General features: G+C 48.7%; 1 protein-coding gene across 1 annotated transcript in view; it reads left to right on the forward strand.

Moving 5' to 3' along the window:
* Positions 1-204: 204 nt before the first annotated feature.
* LOC8039944 (galactosylceramide sulfotransferase) overlaps positions 205-19799 on the forward strand; it is a 257354-nt gene continuing 237759 nt past the window's right edge. The window contains exon 1 of the mRNA XM_042288588.1: positions 205-629. The gene's annotated coding sequence lies outside the window, so the exon portion shown is untranslated. The remainder of the gene's footprint in view (positions 630-19799) is intronic.

The raw sequence follows: 19799 nt of genomic DNA on the forward strand, positions 1-19799 counted from the left end.
GGCAGCAGCAGGCAGTCCGAGCGGGTGGACCCCCAGCGCGTCGAGAATGGACATGAGGCGACGGCTATGGTCGACGGGGCGCTGAGCGCTGAGGGGCGCGTCACCGGTCCCGCGGCCGCCGGCTTCCCCCGGGCGGAGCGAAATGGGCGCAGCCCGCGGAGCGTTTCCGCTTCCTCCATTCGGTCCGCAGACGAGGAACGCCGAGACCGGGATCGGCCCGCCGCGGAGTGCTCCCACCGTGCTCGCGCGCCTGCGTGCCTCTGCCCGTCCGCCCGCCCGCCGCCTCGCCGCCGCCGCCGCCGTCGTTTCCCCCCACCCCTGCCCAGCATGTGCCGGCGTCGCTTCAACTGCCCCTATCTGCAGTCACTCTCGATCGTGCGTTCTTCCTGGCGTCCATCGTCGTGTGCTGTTCCCCGTTGTCCCTTCTGAAGGAGGACCATCCGCGCAAGCGTCATCATCCTTCGGGAGAACGGAGAGACTGCGACGACGACGGTGTTTTGACTGCGCGGTCAGCGTCGCCGTGTGCGTCTGAGACGGCCACCACTTGGATTTCGGTGCTAGTGTTGTCAGGGGCTGCTGAGAAGTCGGCCAGTCAACTCGACGCTGGTCTGGAGGAGAACGCGCCGATGGTGAGTTCGAGAGGATCTCTGCTTCGCCGACGATCGCATCTTCGCCGGCGTTCTTCATTTTGTTTCCCCCTGCATCGTCTGCGCGATTTAAGATCCGCTTTGTCGATCCCGGGATGGGCTGTTTTCAGCCAGCTGCTGAGACTCGAACCGGGATGACTTGTTTCAATGACACTGAAACTTGCCGTGAAGGGGCTTCAAATGTCGCACGGCCCGCGCGCGGAGAGAAAGGAGTGCTTTCCCGCTTTCCTCCAAACCTGTTTATTTTTGTTGACTTTGAGAGGGAAAGCGGTTCCTTGCGCTCTAAAGAAGCGGATGATCTGGGTATATCTGTGAGGGATTCAAACTGGGTCGTCGGCGATCACCTTCCAGCAAAGGTGAGGTGGGTTGGCGGGGGGTTGACCCCCTCCCTGGGACTCCCCGTTGCTGTCACCGAAGTTTCCGGTGGCTCACCTAACAAAAGTCGTTGAAGGGGGAAAAAGAAGGCATTTGACTTTTTCACGAAATCCATCATAATACCCTCCGGCAAATGCAAATGCAAAAACATGTCTGTCATGTTCTTCTTATGATTGTTCGGTATATTTATTTATTATATTGAACACTTCCGCCTTGCGAGTCCCAGGAAAGAGGAAGTGGCGTGGACGCTTTTTCGGCTATCCTGAATCAACACATGTTACCTTCCTTTCCACTTTAAGTATAAACTGCATGTAAGCGATTTGGCGAGCGACGAGACAAGCGACGGCGACCCGCTTCGCTGTCGCTCGGTCACTCGTGCGACAAGGGAAACCGCGTGAAAGCGACGGGAGGAAGCGACCAAGAAAGTTTAAAGCTATACGCAGTAGGTCGTGCACTTCGACAGGAAACGCCTATACGCACTACGCTGAGAGCTCATGCCATTTGGGTCACCCTTTTCGGACGGCGCGTGTATCACTGGTGAGCGCATTAACCCACTCCCCCGCCTGCGTTCACGCCGCTTCGCGGCGGCAGTGTGCGGCTGCTAATTATCAAACTTAACCCGTACACGCCGCTTTGTGGCGTCCAACCGGCAACCGAAACCTCGCTGTCCCCGATTGCACCTCCGGAAAGGGAGTCCAATACGATTTAATTCTGCGAAGTTTCGTCGACGACATTCTTTTTTATGTGTGTGTGTGTGTGTGTGTGTGTGTGTGTGTGTGTGTGTGTGTGTGTGTGTGTGTGTGTGTGTGTGTGTGTGTGTGTGTGTGTGTGTGTGTGTGTGTGTGTGTTAATTGTAAAAAAGAAATGTCGTAAATATCACCAAATGATCGACAAAAACAATGTTCTAGAAAAAAGAAAAAACGTACTCCCACACTGGGGATCGAACTGTGGCCCGCTCACCGCTGCATACAGCAGGCACCTTACCACTATGCTATGCCACCGCTTCGGAAACTCGTTGTAACCATTCATTTTATACGAGTTTTGCGTAATGCGTATAGCCATTTCCGACCGAGCGACGCGACGAGGAACAGTGAGAAATCTCCGTTGCTCGTCGCTGACTCTCGTCGCTGACTCCGTCGCTCGACTCGTCGCTCGCAAAAACGCTTACATGCGGTGTAGCCTTAGTTGCATAAGTCACGCAGATTTCACAGAACGAGAGCACCACAACGCGGTTTGACTAACCTGAGCCAGTACACGAACATCGATGAAAGCTCTCAAAATGAAATTCGTTCTTGAGGGGCGCTACATCTTTCTTCTTGTAATCGATATATCGTGCGCGGCGTCCTTGAATTTGAACCTAATTTGGAAGCTTGTAGGGGTCCGTAAAAATTAAAAAAAAAAAGGAAAACACGGAAGCGTTTTTTTTCTATGTTAAGTTTTGAACGGTGTTTATCGCTCAAAAACGTTCTGTCAAACTAAAAAAAAAAAAACTGTTTCTTTTTTTTGTTTGTCTTTGTTTTCACAGGCACGAATGTTTGTAGAGTTGCTTCGGGCTGTCGTATGTATTAGATTCTCTGTGACTGATCTAAAGTTCGCGTGCGTTGTTTAGTTTAGACGGCCTTCGTTTACTCAGAGGGCTGCCCGCAAACATGATGTACTCGGCGATCTGAAGTTTCCGTTCGCGGACAGAGAGGGAACGAATAAAGGGGGCGCAGAAGCAGCAGTCATTTCTGCGATTCTCGATGAGACAAATTAAACGGACCGCACGGTCTCACATTGACGGCGTCCAGCACTTGTGTTCCGTTTGTAAACACACACAAACTCATAGAGCGAAACAAGCAGTCTAGGCTTGAGCAGACCTTTATGGAGCTGCCGGCGTGTCCTTCAGTTGGCGACATGTAAATACGCTAGAATTCTTCGGCACTCAAAACTCTCCAAATAGAAAAATATAATTCCTCAACTTGATCAGTATTCAGCGCGATTGTCGCTGCAATGGCGGTAATCCTGTCAATCAATCAATCAATGTTTATTTTGCCTTTGTGCTAACCACACAAGCTCAACCCAAGCTTGATAGGAGTTACACTTACAAAGCCACTGGAGCACTCTGTGAAGGTGTCTGATGGTTGGTGGCGTAACGAAGTAATGGAAATCCTAAACTGAGCAACTTATAGTCTCATATATATATATATATATATATATTATGACTTGTACGCTGATCCAACATACGCTGCAAACCACTTTAAATGCTAATTCTTGCTCCGTAGCGTCTTAAACACCCTCCTGTGTGATAAAAATATACTAGAGTTACAATATTTCGGATTCTTTAAATAGTTTGCGTTATTTTCCCATGCGGCAAGGCTCGTTTCATCTGGGTCCAGACAACGAAATCGCTGAAATAAAGCAACAAAAACCATCGTCTTTCAGTGAGGAATAAAAATCTCAAACACTGACAGTACCAAAAAAAAAAAAAAAAATTACGCCGTTTTGCATACTTGCTGCGGAATATCAGACTACATTCCCAAAACCATGGTTCGCTTCTACTTCGCAAGAAAACTTTCCGGCGTGGTGCATATCATTATGTCTTCGTTGACAGACAACGGTAAGATTTACGGGTCAAGCTTAATAAGGAAGGCGGGTTCTTTGCAACAAGATGTCACGTGTCACAAATTTAACCTCACGGAGGAATGTGACGTCATAAAATTGACGGTTGGGCTAGTTAGCTACACATAATAAAAATCGAAAAGCGCAAAAAACTAAAACAAGACGTAAAAAAAAAGTGTGTGTTGGTTTATATAGTCATTCTCAGTGTTAGTCCTCCTCAGTGGGCGTCTGGTGTCTTAGTTGTAGATGAGCAATTTAGCCATTGCAGTACAACCGCTAGACTGGGGTCTTTAACGTGCATCACGCAGTAGTGATACACGACCGCACGCCGGTACGATGCTCATCCAGATCGAAACGGGCATGGGTGGGGATTGAACCCAGGCTGCAGTCTCAGTGTTCATAATAAGTGACGCACGTTCTTTCCACGAGCCAGCAGCCGCCGGTGTGCGCGAGCACACGCAACGAAATTGACGTCATAGTCCGCCATTCGCACTTAAGATGACAGTGAAGTGTATGGGTTCCGGGCCAAAGGAGAATAACGACAGGCTTTTCATCTCCACAAGTGAAGGCTACGTGCTTGTTAGACCAATTGATCGCTTACCTTTTACCCCAGACCCCACTGTGTGAGATGAAAAACCTGTCATTATTCTCGTTTTCCCCTGAGCCCACACATCTTGCTCTCACCAAGCGTGAATGGGGAACTATAGCGTCAATTTCGTTTCGTGTGCTCGCGCACAACAGCGGCTGCTGGCTCGTGGAAACATCGTGCGCCACTTATTATAGACACTAAAATGTTTGGTTCAGCGGAGCGGGGAGGCGAAAAAATTCCCTCCCCTTCTCACCCAGAATGTCGTCTGCTCCGCCGAGTGGGCTGTTACTAACATCCGGCTGACGTTCAAGCCCGGTTTAAAATCGCGTCATCCTGGAAATTTTAAGCTCAGATGCGCGGCTTTTGTTAGGGAAGTTATCGTGTAATGCTGTGCTCGATAAAAAGACTAACCGGGATAAATGGGAAAAGATGTGCCAGAGTGGCCGGTCTCTCCGGCGAAAAGTAAATCCGGTTGCTGTAGCTTTTTTTGCTATACAAAGTTGAACTGGTGTAGACCTTTAGCGGCAATGAGTGGAAGTCTGTAACAATAAATAAAAACGTGCTCTCCTGACGCAATAGACGCAGCGGTTGAGGGTAGTATTGCCGGCGGACTCCACTGCTACTGAAGTAACGGAAGAAAGATACACTAGTTGATCATTTACTGAAATAAAACAATAGAGCCCTATAGGCTGATTTTGGAGTAGCCATAAATATTCTAAGAACGCGAACCCCTTCGCAACGGTAGCCACGAGCGAGAGTTCGATGTTCGGTACAGCCCGCCGGTACAGCCCAAAGATAGAGAACGGCAACCTCCCGGCTTGTCGTCTGCTAGCGGAGTCGGGCGCTTGCCCTTTCTCTCGTTTTACCCCGCCGGACCTGCTGAACTTCCCGGATGTATGGAGAGGGTGCTGCGGTCGAACAAAATGGCGCCGCCCTGGGAGCGCTAAATGGAATGGTCTATATACCAACGTTACTAGATTAGTTCAGTTACGGAACTGCTCATAGACGCTTGCTTGCAAGTGCATTTACGCCCCTCACCGTAGCCGCCTATATTCGCGACTCCAGCGACCTATAGGGGGCGCCACCACCAAACAAACATGGCGGCTGAGTCCAGGTCGCGTCGGCTCGGCCGGGCCGCCTGAACGGGTGGCACATTGAATTTAACAGATTTTCTTTTGTTTAATGCCCCATTTTATAGGTATTTGAACTGCGGCGGTTAAGTGTAGCCGGTGCACATAAGCTTGCAGAGCATTTTTTGTTTTCCCGTTTTTTTGTTTTTTTTTTGTTTGTTCTTTTCATGTCAAACTTTCGTTTCGGAGATTTCGTTCGAAACCGAAACTATGGGCTCCGGAGAGACGGTAATAGATTCTAATCAGTTCTGAATAGCTAAGGAAAGCGGCGATGACTATCAGAATTGTTCCACCGGGAGTAATTTTCAGCTAAATCGCATGCCTCGACCATGCGACTGATCTGTCCGCGAAATCGAGCTTTCGTGCGTATCCGCGTTTAAGAAACAGTTACAGTCGTCTGCTCGGTCAACAACACAGGCTGCAGGAAAATTACAATAATTAAGCAATTCTTCTTGAGCCAAGGACCATGTTAACCCGCTGGCGCCCCACTAAGCAGCTGATACTCGTATTTCAATTCAGGTTTTATTAGCAATCGAGAAGTCATTTTGACGAATAAACGGGTTATGTATTAAATTACGTACTATGTCCCACTAAAGCGATATTAGTACATTCTTCGGGTTGAAATATGAGCTTAGTTGACTAGCTATTAATTGAGCTGCTGATTAAAAGTATAGTTGACGGACAGAGGGATACTACCTTAACTCAGCCAAATGATTCTAGCCGGTAGCACGGAGACGAATGCGGACAAACTGAAGAGAGTGTTCATCGGAGATTCACGCAGAACCTCTCTGCATTGAACTTGACTTCAAATCCTGAACGGAGAAAATTAGTATTTTTTGTGGCCGGTCACCCTGAGCAACGTAGACGTATATTGCTGCTTCCTTCGACGGGGGCATAATATAAATATTGGAGGCGCGATAGGTCATAATGCCGTGACAGTTAACTTTGCGAGACGCGTCCCATACCTTTTGAAAGCAGACAATTTCCCTCATTAATCGTATGCAGCGAGCAGGTTTTTCTGGAATCAGGTAGTTGCGAAATCAGCCCAACTCTTTCGGTGTGGTCCAGAGGCTTTTTCGGCAAAAAACAGCCAAGATGAGTAGCCAACACACCGACCGGCGTGGCTGGCTCAAACTTGCAGCTAATCGAACACAACCAAACTCAAGAAAAGCAGCTATCGACCCTTCCCTTTCACTTGACTGCAACATTGGTGTTCCCTCCAGTGAAATGCCTCGTCTGTCGTCCTCAGTCCACTGTTCTACATCCTTATAAAAAAACCACTTATGAGTAACCAAGTTGTCGTCACTTTGAATGGGATTCGAGACACACAAAAAATCAAAAGTTTTGCCGTGATTCCTCCCCATCCAAGAAATGGAAAGCACGCGACCGTGTGTTGTGGAATAATCGGGCTTTCAAACAAGTGATGGAATGAAACAATCTACTGAGGCTTCACCACACTAATGAACCCTCAAGCAAACTTAAGAAATTTTCGGACCTTCGCCAATTTACAGTGTTCGTCACTGCGCCGACAACACGTGCCCGCGAAAGCCACCAGAGACGCGGAGGGGCGCGGAGCGACCTGGTCCGGCTGGTTCCCGGTTTTCCCGCTTGGTGGCGTCCGTTTTGCTGAAGTCGCGAATACTTACAAAGCCTGGCAGATCGCCACGAGACGCGGCCACCGAAATGGAAAAGGTGAAGCGGCAGACAACGCATGAAAGGAAAGCCACGTGACTGGCGCCCCGCTGCTGCGAGACGCCGAAACACACTTCTCCCGAGTGAACAAGTGTGTTTCGGGTCCTCGCCGCTGCAAAAGCTGTGCGCTGACGTCCAGGTTCCCTGAGAAATGGCTCTTTGATGCTCTGTGCTACCAGATCCTCGCTCTCCAAATCTGCGACCGGGCACTCTATGGCTCCGTCGTAGAGCTGCCAGGCTTTGTGAGTATAGAGGTGGCTATGCCCTCACTCACCACGACTCGCCTCCCGTCGTTCAACGCGCCGGGCGGCTTCTATGGTTACTGCAGTGCATTCTATGAAACACGCACATTTCGAAGCACAGCGTCTAGATGGCATTCCACCGTACTCCATGGAACACGCAGTTATGAGACCAAAATCTAGATGGCGCTTCAAACGACGGGAGGTTAAAGTCCCTGGATAAGAGCTTCTTACAAGTAGCGACATTCTTTGAAGCGCCGACTGCGTGACAGTACAGGTTTTAGGAAGCGAATGGCGGGGCGCAGCAGAGGTTTGAACTGATCGCCGTTATATTATTTCAGCGGGATGTGCTTTGTCATTTGTATTGGTTGTCGTTACCTGTATAAGAAGTATCAAGGGACTTTACGGAAGGCAGACTGAAGTGAGTGAGGGAGGTACGCCATTCTGCGGGAGTTCCACAACTGAGGTAATCTTGTAACGTTGGTATATACTACGTTCACACTTAAGCTGAGACTACAGCCAAAGCTACAAGCGCGAACTCGCCCGGGCTCCTGGCTTTGATATGTGCATTTTTAGCTCGAGCGCTCATTCTGCGGAAAACGTTTCAGTGCTCTTTCGCATTGGCTGCAGTCGCAGCTTGAAGGGTCATTCACACTGTCCCACTTTCTTATGGTAAGTTACGTTACGAAATATTACGTTGAAGTCACCGGGACCTCTGTGCTTCATATTAAGCGAGGCTACCACTTCAAGGAGAAAGCATGACACACGACATTCGAGACACGAATGTTTCGAAGTTGTACGTAACGTAACTTAACGTAAGAAAATGAGGCAGTGTGAATGAGCCTTAAGTGTGAACGGAGTATAGTAAGCTCTTGTCCTGTCCTGTTCTACGGATAGAGCTATTATAATGTACGCAAGAAGTTCAAATGGCACCAGTGTGCTGCTGCAAATTGAAGTAGACGGCAGCCAGTCGGAAATTGACTTACGGTAATGTATTTCTATGGGAAAAAGCGAGTACATTTTTTTTTACCTGCGCTCGATTGTAAGAGGAAATATCGCGAATAATTCGTACGTATAGTACGTAGATTGGAACATTTCTTAGTCAGGCAGACGACATAATGGGTCAGCTACAGCACTTTTATTTCAAAATCATGGCATTAAAGACGGTGCTGAAACAGCTATGCACTTGTGTGCACTGTCGGACACTGTTAGCACAAACACGGCGTCGGCGCCTTCCTGCGTGGGTGATATGTGTGCCAAACGAACGAAGGACATGTGGAAAGCCATGAGAGACGGCAAGAACAACGCAGTAACATTGGATCAGTAACTTGCTGGTGGTCATGCTCATAAATATAGTGGATAGATATGATCTCGGAAATACTGGGGAAACCTTGAGTCTATAGTCTAGTTCAGGGGTGGCCAAACTGCGGCTCGCGAGCCGCGTGCGGCTGTTCGCGGGTCCAACTGTGGCTCGCGACTCTCTGGCAACTCCTGTGTCCCAAGACGGAAAGTGTTCTAGGACTTAGAGAAAGAAAAGGTCACAGTCTGGGCAGCCTTGTACTTCACTGCGTACATACAGCTGGACTGCTTTTTGACGCATAGATGTGTCCAGTGACTGTTTCTTGTATTGTTCTAGAAAGAATTTCGAGCTGTATACGCATAACGAGCATCATGGACAGTGGCTGGCTAGCGAAGCATGCATTAATTTTTGCTTAGCGCTTGAAGAAAAGCTCTGCTGCCGCTTGTGTTATTTGCTGCAATCGACAATTATACTTGTCTCCTTTGGAAAGGACTGTTCCCTCCGTATCGTTTCTTGTTAAAAGTATCCACCCCCCCCCCCCTCTTTCTTCTTTTTTGTGTGTGTGTGTTTTTTTTTTCTTGCGCTTTTCTGAACTTGCGTAGTTTTGTCTGCGGCTCTAATTCCCATGTCACTCTGGCCACCCCCGCTAGTTACACGAATGTCTGAAGCGCTGCTCCAGAACCATTGGTAGATTGCGCGAGTGCCAGTCTGCGGTTACAAGCGGCTGCCACGCAGTCGGTCGTATTCAGACGCAAATCTGGGAACCTGCCTTCGGTGTGCACAACCGTCGGTATAAAATCGTCACGGCGTCTCAATATTCGCGCATTGCGCGACACTGGGTTTCGGCACTTGTTTGCAATATACTGAGAGGCATTACTGGTGGAATTTTTACCGCACAAGTTATACTCTCCCGGATGTGCACATTCCACAACACCCGAAACTTTGATGCTATAGCTCTTCAGCTTCGAGAGAGACGCAGAATGAAACGGACGCTCGCCTTTTCGCGCTAAAATTGTCGCGCAGTGTACGAACCCCCCCCCCCCCCCCCCCCCCTCCCCCCTCGGCGTATCAAAGTTAAATGGCCTCAGCTTTCTTGGCTCTTTATCTGTTGCGCCGGGAGGTGTTTGACCGTCGGAGTCAACAGCCCCGCTCGGTGTAATGCAGTCGCTTTTTTTACCGCTCATTACAGCCGCCTTCTTCGCCTGCCTCGTTGTTTGTTGTCTGTCGGCGCCTGTGTGTGTCGCTGGCTCTGCAGAGCCCTCCCGCTTCTGGAGGGGTGTGTGAGAAAGGCTGTTGTTTGCTTCTTCTTGTCCTTCGGCGGGCCGGGGTCTCAAACCGGTCGCGTGTTCGGCTCGCTAATTGCGCGTGTGCGCTGCTTGCTCTTGGCTGCCGGTGCCTCTCGCCAGGCGAGCACCGCGCCGCGGGACTTGGCGGAGGGACCCGCATCTCATTAAAAGTGCACTGCTTGAGGAGAGCCGAACAATGCTGCACGCACTCAGGGGGATCCGTGGACCAGTGGGCTACACAAGCTCGGAGCACGTGGAGCGAAAGCTCGCGCTGCAGAACCCAGGGATCCTGGGTTCGAGCCCCACCCCTGCCCGTTTCAATCTGGATGAGCATCGTACCGGCGTGTGGCCATGATGTATCACTACTGCGTGGTGCACGTTAAAGACCCCAGGCTAGCGCTCGCCGACTGCACTGGCTGAATTGCTCATCTACAGCTGAGACACCAGATGCCCATTGGGGGTGACTAACTTCCGACTGTATGAACAGAACACAAAACAATTTTTTTGCACGCACTTGATGCTTAGCGGCCACGACGCCGGGTACTTGCCGTCGCGTCAGTGGCCTTATCTTGCTCGCTCCGGTCGCTGTACGCTCTATACATTAGCCAGCCCCCACGAAGGCGTGGTGGGCTGGTCATGGACGGCCGCCCCGCGGTCTGTTCGCATGTTGCTGTGTTCTCGGGATTGCGTTTGCGCAGTTGACCCAATTAGTTTTAATAATAATGATAATGATCGCCTTTATTCTCTAACAAACACAACGTTGGGAGATTCAAAAAAAAAAAAAAAAAAAAAAGCTGTTTACAAACAGCTTGACCCATCTCAAACCATTTTGGGTACTACAAGCCTTCTTTCATCCGTTTTTGCTGCATCCGTTCCTTATTGCGCGAGTTCTTGATCTTGAGGTGTAATTTTCATTTATTGCGTACCAAGTCATGATTGAAGGGCTTATATCGTACGTTCTATCCATTCCTTGATTTCGTCGGGTACGCATTGAATTGAAACGAGAGCCGCTTTCCTAGACGCCCCTGTTTCGGCGAACATCGAGCGTTCCCCGCTATCTTTCCCGCCCCGGAAAGCCTTTCGTCGGCGACGGCGTCTTCCCGGCGCAGGTTGAACGCGTCTGCGTATAGTCTTCCTGAAAGTCTCGGCTGAGACGCGCGTCGCCCTGCGATATGCGGGCCACGTAATCGTCAAGGCCTCGACCCGGGAAACTCGCTTTGCAGAAGCGTCTGGCGGATCTGCCAGCTACACCCCGTTTCACCTGAACCTGGACCGCAATGGGCTCTATACGAGTCGTTCTAATCCTATCCGGAGTCGGGCTTGTCATGTGATCTTCCGCTCCAGGTATCTTCCGCCAGTTCGCGAATTGGCTGAAAGAGACACATCAATTATACGGACGATGTACGCTTGTGCACGATGTTAAGTATGCCAGTTTTGTTTCGTGAGGTGACTTCAATTCCTGGGGATGCAAGCCGATGTAGTAACTCAGGCAGTGTGTATAGTTGACTCTTTGACGACCACGCGTCGCCGCTGGCGAGTCTTGTTGGCTGAGGGGTTGGATATCGTTCGCCGTGGTCCACTTTAAATGGCCGGATGCCAAGTGTAAGGATTTGCTTTCCGTCTGGACCGGAGGAGCACGTCATCTCCTTCCTCCCGCTCTTTCCCCGAAGGCCCGGATTTGCGTGCAACGTGGCGCGTTGCAGTCATCACTGCCACTGGTCGCCGCTCGAGGACAGCAGATTTGGCCGGCTGTGGGAAGACCTGTGCCTGCGGATAGGTCACTCTATTACGGCCAGTCGTGTCCGGAAGGAAGACGCTGATCAAAACGCTCCCCTGTATAACACACTACATATTTTACGGTGTCGGTCTGCACTTTTTCTGTTTAAAATGTTTATTTTTATTGTTATTTTATTTATGCTAATGACGGAAAAATCCCTCTTATATGGTCCCACCAATGCGTGACCAATCAACATTTTGAACGAACGTTGGGCAATCAAATGCTTCCTAAAGCTTGCGACAGGGAACGTTTGCAGTACATGTGACCTTCATACAAATAACAAGAAAAAAAAATAACGTGCTTTTAGCAACTGCTATGTTAAGAGAACCTTTAGGTTTTGTTATGTCTGTTTAGGTGCTTTGCGGGAAACTAGATGCACCGGAGTTTTTTAAGGTGATAACGTCAACAAAACACCAATAAAGAGTTGTGGGGATGAGCGCATGGGTGCAATTTTCTGGACAGACTGTCTGCTCGTTCGCGGTCTTATGCTTACTATAATGTTGATGCTTTCTTTTGTGCTCATGTAACGCGGCGGTCGTAATCTCTCGCACGTCGATACGCGTTTCTTTTTCTTGTATTTTTTTATTGCCTCGCGACTCAACAAACACGCCTTAGTTTACACGTTACAGAAGTCTGAAACGGTCGCCATACATCGTATAACCCATGACGACAGCGGAGAGGAAGAAAAAAAAACGACGAGAAGATCGCCGGCGCTTTTCTGGGTTCCGCCTTTGCGGCGACCGGACAGTTGTCAACAAGCAAGACCCTGTGTTTGCCAAACTTGTTTTTTTCTTCTTGTTTTTATCGTATTAAAACACCAGAGCAGCAACGCGCTTTGATCTTCGTGCTTCTTTAACCTGCATAGTACGTTTTCTTTATTATTCTTTTTTAAAGCTGTCGTGTACAAAAATGTGTCCTCGAATACCCTGTTAACAATAAAAAAAATGTTTTGTTTTGTTTTTAGCGTGTACGGAGTGAATGTTTTTTTCCTCGATTCTGAGCCTTTGTTTAAAAAAAAAATAAATTAAACAAAAGATCGCTTCAGGTACGCGAGCGCACTCTCGACTACAGCCGGTGGTTTGAACTCCCGCTTCCACTCGACACGAGCCCGCTTGGAAGAATATTCCCATCCGAACGAGAGCTCCCGTGGAGTCCCGTGCTCATATCAGATGTCGTTCCGCTTCGTGTACGGGGCTGTTAGCCAGGTTGTGCTCAGTAAAGAGTTTGTCGAGATTGTATTTTCACACCGCAGTATCGATTATTACACAACCGAAAGCGGGGACAAAGAAGGCAATACAGACGACACTTTCATGTCCCTCTTTCGGTTTCAAAATTTAGTCATCAACACAGTCGACTCTCCACACAGTAGCGAGCACTCGCAAGTGTTTACAAATGTTTGGCGCAGGCCTTTGCATCGTAAAATGCGGTGCAACATGGCTAACGACGACCGCATGCCACCCATGCACCGATTGTTAAGAAGGCAAACAATCGGTACTCGTGGGCCGATTGTAAGACAGCGATAAACTTACAAGTCTAAAACTATACATGTAATGCCGTTGAAGCGCAATTGGACCATTCCTAACGGCCAACGGGCTATTTCCAAACAAGCCTACAGGAGGTGTGGGCAAACGCGCGGTTCTTACACGAGGTGAATATGGTCATTGTATTTAATAACCGTATTTACTCTATATAGTAACTGTCACTGTCTTCGGAAACTGTGTATCTACCGCGAGAGGACCATATGCAGACTCTAGACAAGGTCATCTGTGTCCGATGCACGGCTACGAGCCTGCGGCTTTGGACATGATTTTGGCCACACGCGAACAACCACGCTGGAAGCACGTGCTGCAGCTCGTGGTCTTCGCTTCCGGACGACGTTATACAGCAACCTCTCGTCTGTGTCTTCACACTTGAATTATAATTATTATTATTGTTACTATTATTAATATTATTAATTCGGCATCGTCCGACACCCAGCCCAGCGAGATGGGAGCCGTTCAGGACGAAACTACAAGTAGGATACGGCCTTAAGGACAGAACGAGCGGGTTGGCAGGGATAATTAAACTTGAGGAAGAAAACGAGAAGGCACAGACAAACAGAAACTTGTGTTTGTCCGTCCCTTCTCGTTTTCTTCCTCAAGTTTAAATACGGCCTTGTTCGTTGACGCGGCTCCGAGCCAAGGTCGCACTACCGCAGACATCCCGTGTCTGGCGCGACCGACTCTTGGCGTTAAAGTGTACCGGACGATCATGCAGGCAGTTAGGAGGAAGGTATCTTCGGCCCCTTTTCTCGTCCATTGCGCCCTCCGCCTCTCCGATTAGAGTCCCCCTTGTTCCGCCTAGACTTCGTTTCAAGAGAACCTGGACCCCCCAGGGTTAACCAGAGCGACGGAGCGAAGCGCATGTCAGTGCTCCGCAGCGGGGCAGCACTCGGACGATACCTTGTCATGTACTTCACACCGATGCGCTTATTGTGCTCACTGGTTCCGTTTACTTCTCCGTGAGGAACCAGTGAGCACAATAAGCAGATACGAAGAAAACATAGCCGCAATGGCGCGATGGGGACATCCCTCTCCTGGCGCGGGGACTGAGGAGAACAATTAGGCTGAACGTACGACGCAACTCGCCAAGTCTGAAACGTGGTGGCGAGGCTAGCTACGTGGCTCTGCATCTAAGTACTTAGCGCACTAAACGAAGGAGAAAGAATGACGAAAAAGCGGCATCGTTGCGTGGCTGCGTGGCGACTGTTTTTGTTCGCCGCTCGTTTGACCTTGTGGATGCGTAAACAGGACCTTGCGCATATAGGTGCGAGTCAATGAAGTCACGATCGCGTGCCAGATGGCCGGCACGACCTGCCGAAGGAACACGGGTCTCGCGCTCTGTCGGGAGCCGATCTAGCTCTTTCTTGACGCTTTGGTTGCAAAGGGACTTCCTGAAAACGTCAGAGTGTGAGCTCTGAGGGTGTTTAAGACTCTTAGCGAAACGTCGCTCAGATAGTTCGAAGAAGCTAACCCTCTGACATAAAGAGGAAATTTAGACGCTGTATACATTTAAACAGCGGGAGGTCGGTTCGCCCTTGAGGTATGGCGGCACTCGTTCACGCCGTAGAATGAGTAATTTTGCCTGTGAAGCCCGATCGCTAACCTAGTGTCTCGAACGGACATCGCGCAGTAGCGAGTACTCTACCGTCGTTCCAGCTTCGACTGCCTTCGTGATTTTCAATGCAATGCGTGGAAAGAAACGACGAAAGCAAATGCGAAGACCCACCCCTTTGTGGTACTACGAAATATCTTCATTCTCTCGTTGTAAGTTGTCAATTAATCATAATCTTGGTGTGGGCCGGTCGATTCAGGATAAGGAATACGCTCATGTATCGGTATTATGGGCCCTGTTACTAGGGGTTTTTCGTAGACTGCGTTTCCCCCTTTGCTAATCCCCTCGCACAAAAGAAACCGCTACTGCGCCTGCGCGCCGATGGCCTTGACTGTAGAGTTCCGGGTATCGTAGCGGGTTCCGGAGAGCGTTGCGAGACGGCGAACACAATCTACGAAAACTCCTTAATATGGACACCTCTTTATATTGACAATATTTTTCGGAGACGAGCTGGGTAAAATATGCATGGAGACTGCTTGTTATTGGAAACGATTCATTTTATGGCCGATTTTACAGCGAAGCTGTTTGTAGCAAGGGCTCCGTGGACTTTTCGTGTGCGTCAACAAAAACTCCGGTCCTGAATTTAATGCGAAATCGCTTCATTGTTTGCAAAAGCTTATACGTCTCATCACTTGGATATGCATATTCAGTAGATTAGTTATCAAGAGGCGCCATTTTCAAGATCAGTAGACACTCAGGTAGATAATAAAGGTTTCTCAAAGATGACCGCAGTGATACCCGCGTCGGCCATGTTTACGCTCGCACCGCCCTCTCTTTGTCGTCGTTCCAAGCGCTTGCGTGCCTAGTTTCCTTTCCCTCTGCTCTTCCGGGGTGGTGGTCCCGTCGCGCGCGTCTAGTTTCCTCCAGTTCGTCAGGACGGCGACAATCGTCGACGCAAATGTATAGAAAAGAACAGAACGACAAGTTGCCGTTCTCTATTTTCAATTTTATTCCCTCGTCGTAATGGGGAGGTCGCGCCCGGACTCGCGAAGAGCAACGCGTCTACGAATAGCAACGGCGGGAACGGCAACGAGAATGTTAGCACCGTCTGTGTCATGTGCTAAACAGCTTCGCTTGTCATCCACCATCACAAAGTGGAATGGATCATAATTATTTATTTATTTTGGGGGGAGGGGGGGGGGGGGGAGACGAAGATGTCTATTTTAACGAGGCATTACTGTATCGTCCCAAAGTTCTTCAGAATGTGGGTCGCAGGTCTTCTAAACAGTTCACATATGCATGCGGTACTTGCAATCCTGATTACTCTGCGGGTGCAGACATACGACAGGGCCTTCTCAAGTTCTCTTCTATCAGCCTTGTTTTTATGCGACGCGAAAGACATGTCCCTCGGCTACTTTCTTGGAACTTGGCGCAGAGCCTATCCTATGAGTTTGTTAAAAAATAAATAAATAATAATGAATGCCATAAGCGGCGCAGATTGCATTTAGAGCAACGAGCGCACAATGATCCTCAAGGGCATCTTCCGACTCGTGCCCGTCGGCCAGAATTCACGATCTCAAACAACTTTGTACTGTCTTTTGTGATATTCTACGCCCTCAATCGAGAGTAGAGGACATCCATGAACTCTCTATCCCATCTCTCTCTCTCTCTCTCTAACGGAAGATAGGACGGCCCAGACTTCCGGGAAAGCCCACCGTCATTCGAGTATCGCGTACTTAGCGCTCGTATACGATTACTCCCCTGATGAAGGGTTTGCGCTCGCTCGTACGCTTCAGGCGCGCCTCAGGAGCCGATAGCGAATGCGGCGTGAATAATGTCCCCGACTTCACCACCCACGAACATATTCCGTTTCACCTAATGATAGACCTCGGCGATCGCTATGAGCCATTCCCAGCCAATCCAGCGATGGGAACATGTCACGTGACGAAACGTCCCACGCCTTCTCCAAGGGTCACGTGACACTCACAAGGCACTGGATTGGCTTCGATGGCTCCTCTGTGATCCATCGTAAAGTACGCGGAACTTTTTTCTTCTTCTTTTTTTATAAGATGCGGTGTTGCTGATTTTTTCGATACCGGCGGGTGATGGTTTCGGGAAATGGCCCGGATTCTCGGAGTTGTAATGGGCGCTTCTTAAATGACTCGCGTTGCTCGAGAGAGCGAGAACAAGTGCATGCGAAAGGCGTATATGGGAAGAGGGGCCCCTGTCGATTAACCGTCTGCATATCCGTTCGGCGAAGTTATCGGTTTTATGGGATTGTCACTGATGGAGGCGCAGCTTTCCCTATGCTATAGAATTCTTTTTCGTCTTATTCCCTTCGGGGTCCCTAAATCTTTCTTTCTTTCTTTCTTTCTTTCTTTCTTTCTTTCTTTCTTTCTTTTTTTCACAGGAAAGCTTGGGAAATGGGCCTCGCTCCAAATGTTCCAACACGGTAATAAAAGTTACGGGAGTGGGTGCAGCTTCTTCGGATCCGGAAATTAAAACCCTAACGATTACGGCGTCGCCATTTTTGTTTCTTCGTATATATATATTTTTTTTTTAAATTTCATTTTAAAGCGAGATTTTGATCTTCGTTCAGCGCGGAAGCAGCGGCACGCGTGACCCAAGCGTTCTGGCTTCATCGAAGCCGCCGCGTTCGTGCTCGGGAGTTCAAAGTGGCCCTTCACTTGGAAACACCCGGATAGCATCGCTGCCAACGTTTTTTTTTTTTTTATTATTCTATTTTTTTATGCTTACTTTTGCGAACTTTTTTCTGTCTCAAGGTTGTGCAGCACGATTTTCTTCAATGAATTAAGTGTCGCTGCTAAAAAAAAAAGCAAAGAAAAAGAAGCAGGTCAGGTGCATCTAAACTTCGTAATTACGAATTGTGATGGAGTCTATACCAATGAACGGCTAAAAGCGCTCTCCGTTAAATAACCGTTAGGAAATTTATATTTAGATATTTTCCATCGTACCGGCGTGCGGTCGTGTATCATTAGAGCGTGGTGAACGCTAAGACCCCAGCTAGGCTACCAGTCGTACTGCACCGGACGCCCACTGGGGCTGTCTAACTTCCCGCTGTATAAACTCACACACTACACAATTAGATTATGTACTTATTTACTGTATTGATAATGTTGTAGCATTGCCTCCTATATACTGAGAAGGCCTGGTAGATCGCCACGAGGAGCGGCCGCCAAAATAGAAAAGGTGGAGCGGCAGACAACGGATAAGAGGAGAGCCACGTGACTGGCGCCCCGCTGCGGCGAGACGTCGAAACACACTTCTCTCGAGCGAACAAGTGCGTTTCGGACCTCGCCGCTACTTTTCTGCAGCTTGACTGCAGAAAAGTAGCGGCGAGACATTGACATTTTTCTGCAGCTTGACTGCAGAAAAATAAGAAACCGAAAGGAGAGAACTAGAGTAAGAAACAATGATCGCGAACACATTGGAAGCTACATCTGGCCATACAGAGCGACCAAGAGTAATAGCGCAGGTCACGAATCCGTGGACTCCGCATTTCCGGACGGCATCATATATTCGCTGTAGGCGAGTTTGCACGACTACACCGATTTTCCTGTACGCGCGGTTAATAGAGACACACGCTACTCATGAAAAAAGGTCAGCTTTTAGGTTTGGCATTTTTGATTTAAACCGATAAAAACCGACAAACGTACGCCGAATCCATTTTCTAAAATTCAGTTTTAACCGGAAAAGGCCACTTTGACCTCCCAGTCGTACTGCAGGGCAGTGGCGAAAAAGTGGAACGACAGTGTCTATTGAAACGTGTCTGAAAAGATGGGATACACGGATGACATCACGACGTTTTGGTTCAATGTGCGCATCATCGATCAGAACGTGAAGTCCGAAATGCCGCATGACTTCGCCATGTATGAGCGTGTTTTCAAACTCGATGTAAGGAAGACTGACATGATGCAAAGTCTGCATGTTGTGTTGTGCTTGAAAACGTCGCAACGTGTCTCTTTTGGCGGTCACGATTAGTTGATTGGCCGATTTTGATTCAGGCAGCGCTTTATGTCCACAGCCTGCCAGCGTCCAGTGTTAGCTTGGAGAGTGCATTCTCGAAGCTCAGGGTCATATTAACAGGAAAGAAAGAGTGCGGATCAACGAGGAGAACCTCGGAAAGTGCATGTGTGTTTACTATAATAAGATCACCTAATCATGATGTACAGAAGGATAAGTTCCATGTTTTTTGGGCATAGGCTTTATTTTTGACTTGTTCGTACTTCTATGTTTTTTTCTTGTTTTCTTTACAGTTGCACACATTTGCCAAATGAAGTGTCCATTTTTTTTTTCAATGTATCTGTGCCGTTTTTCTTTGAGTGATCACAAATATCAGAGCTACAATGATCATCCGTTCCGGTGTCCGTTGATGTTTATTTTATATTCACCGAAAAAAGCCGATGAACCTTTGTGGGCATAAATATACGCCGAAAAAAACCGAAAATTGAATTTTAAAAGAAACACCGAAAAAAGTACGCCGAATTTTGGAAAAAATAGAAACCGAAAGCGCGGAACCCTAGTTATATGATACTACTTGGTCGTCCTTTAGCTTGTTACTAGTATCTCAAGGAGATTGGACCGGTGCCGACTAATCTGTGCACTTTTTTCCAGATAGTTCAGGCACGAAGTAATCTTTCCAACCCCCCCCCCCCCCACCACCACCACCACCACCACCACCACCACCACACACACACACACACACACACACACACACACACACACACACACACACACACACACACACACACACACACACACACACACACACACACACACACACACACACACACACACACACACACACACACACACACACACACACACACACACACACACACACACACACAAGATGCGTCAACGGTGTGTCAGTGCTCGTGATCTCAGTTAAAGGGGCACGAGCCCAAGGTTAATGGACTGCGAGCCGCATCCATTGAATTGAAACTCGGGACTTGCTTTAGAAGCCGTTCTTTCGCACAGAGGACCAAAAGTGAAAGAGAGAGAGGGAGAGAGATTCTCAAAAGGCCTAATTGAGCCAAGTTCAAAGGA

Source organism: Ixodes scapularis, unplaced genomic scaffold, assembly GCF_016920785.2.
Source record: "Ixodes scapularis isolate PalLabHiFi unplaced genomic scaffold, ASM1692078v2 PGA_scaffold0__279_contigs__length_252992795, whole genome shotgun sequence".
Taxonomy (NCBI): domain Eukaryota; kingdom Metazoa; phylum Arthropoda; class Arachnida; order Ixodida; family Ixodidae; genus Ixodes; species Ixodes scapularis.